The sequence below is a fragment of the Lepidothrix coronata genome, unplaced genomic scaffold, assembly GCF_001604755.1.
Source record: "Lepidothrix coronata isolate B3197 unplaced genomic scaffold, Lepidothrix_coronata-1.0 Scaffold568, whole genome shotgun sequence".
In the NCBI taxonomy this organism is placed as follows: Eukaryota; Metazoa; Chordata; class Aves; order Passeriformes; family Pipridae; genus Lepidothrix; species Lepidothrix coronata.
Genome location: NW_016690748.1, coordinates 11200 through 13481, shown reverse-complemented (window position 1 = coordinate 13481; position 2282 = coordinate 11200). Strand labels below are relative to the sequence as shown.

At 44.4% G+C, this 2282-nt stretch overlaps 1 long non-coding RNA gene across 1 annotated transcript; it reads left to right on the top strand.

Moving 5' to 3' along the window:
* Positions 1-15: 15 nt before the first annotated feature.
* LOC108510244 lies at positions 16-2090 on the top strand. Its single transcript, XR_001878766.1, has 3 exons — positions 16-171; positions 1389-1472; positions 1987-2090. It is a non-coding gene; the product is annotated as an uncharacterized LOC108510244 (long non-coding RNA).
* Positions 2091-2282: the final 192 nt, after the last annotated feature.

Sequence of the window (2282 nt, the reverse complement as noted above, 5' to 3'; positions counted from 1 at the left end):
CCTGGATTTGGGGGTTTCTCTGGGATTTCCCTTGGATTTCTTTGGCTTTTCCCCCCTGGATTTGGGGTTTTTGTCCGAGTTTTTCCCAAATTTGTTTCTTTTTCCCATTTTTTTTGGCAGGAATTTACTCCTCCACCGGGAAAATGTCCCCGGTGGGCGACTTCAGACCAGGTAAATCCCTGTTTTTCCACCTTTTCCCGGGTTTTTCAGGCGGGTGGGAAGCAGAATTCCCAGAGGTGCCTCCCCGGGGTCGATCCCGCCTCAGTTTTGGCTCCGAACGGGAAGTTTTTGCTCCCAAATTTGGCTTTTTGGGTCCAAACCGAGCAAAGAATCGCCCAAAATATCCCGGCATTTCCCAGAAATGGGAATTTCTGGCTCCTGGAAATGGGATTTTCACCTTTCCAGGCTCAAATCCAACCCCAGAGGGCATCAAAGGGAATCTTCTTATAAAATAAAGACATTTTATTATAATATTCTCTAGAATACGATAGACTTTTTAGAAATATTATAATAAAATATTATAATAAAAGAAATTTTAATATAAAAATCTATAAAACCATAAAAATTTATTATAAAATACAGATGACATTTACTGTATTTATGTTTGCGTTTCTATTTTAATATTTATTATTTAATATTTAATAATTTCTGTTTTCTATTTTACATTTTCTCTTTGATGTTTTCTCGTTTATACGTTATCTGGATATAAAATTATATATCTTTTAAAATTTATCTCGATATAAAATTATACTTATTTTAAAATTAGTATTAAAAATAATCAGAATTATTATTATTATTTACACTTCAGTTATACTATTATTATTATTTATACTTCAGTTATATTTTTATAACAATATATCACATTTATGGAAGTATTTATAGTACACGAGAAAAATAATTACAAATTATGTCTTAGATAAAATTATGTTTTATATAAACTATTGCAAATTATTATGAATAAATAAATATTGATATACCTAATATATTTAATATTATTTATAATAAAATCTCTCTATAAATACATTCTTTATGAATTAGGGAATGGTGGGATTGGAAGATGAGGGGATAAAAAGGGATAAAATCAATACAGAGGGAGAAAAAGATGGGAAAACCTCCCGGGAATCCCCGAAGGGATTTGTGGGATTTGAAAACAAGGGGATAGAAATGGATAAAAAATCGATATATGGGGAGAAATATTTGGGAAAACCTCCCGGGAATCCCCGAAGGGAAAAGGAAAATTCCCAATTTTTGACGCTTCCCAGGCTCAAATCGGAGCCCCGAGAGCCTCAAACTTCCTTGGAATTGCGGGATCGGAAGGTCAAGGGGATCAAAGTCGACCCCCAATCGATCCCAAATCCTGATTTCCCCGTTTTTCCCCCGTTTTCGAGCGTCCCCGGACAGTTTTGAGGACGATTACGACGACGTGTCCCTGGCGGAGTCGGAGCGGGACCCTCGGAGCAAACCCGGAACGGGTGAGGAGCCCCCGGGAAAACGGGAATTTGGGGGCTAATTCCACCTCAAAATGGGAATTTGGGGGCTAATTCCACCTTGGAATGGGAATTTTGGGGCTAATTCCACCTCAGTGTCTGAATTTTAGGGTTAATTCCATCTTGGAATGGGAATTTTAGGGGTTAATTCCACCTTGGAATGGGAATTTCGGGGTTAATTCCATCACAAAATGGGAATTTTAGGGGTTAATTCCTGATGGACCAGAATTAGACCCCATGGATCAAGATTAGGACCAGGTTCAGACCCCCAGGACCAGGATTGGGATCAGGATCAGCCCCCCAGGACCAGGATTGGGATCAGGATTAGCCCCCCAGGACCAGGATTGGGATCAGGATTAGATCCCTGGGACCAGGATTAGCCCCCCAGGACCAGGCTCAGGACCAGGATTAGCCCCCCAGGACCAGGATTAGCCCCCCAGGACCCGGATTAGCCCCCCCGGCCCAGGCTTTGCCCCCCTAATCCCGGTTTCCCTCCCAGTTTACACCCTGGCGGGGTCTCCAAACCCTTCCCGGGCCGGACCTTCCCCCTCCGCCGGAGCCGTCGCCGCTTTTCCCGGGAAAGCTGAGCTGGAGCTGGAGCCCCAAGGCCGGGATCGGGACCGGGACCGGGATCGGGATCGGGATCTGGGCCGGGCTCGGTGCCGGGGCGGCTCCGGGGCCGCTCTGTCCGTCCTGCTGGGGCTGAGCCTCCTGGGCTGGGCCCTGCTCCTCACCCTGGGCCTCCAAAAGCGTGAGCGGGGCCGGAAAAATCCGGGATAGGGCCGGAAAAATCCG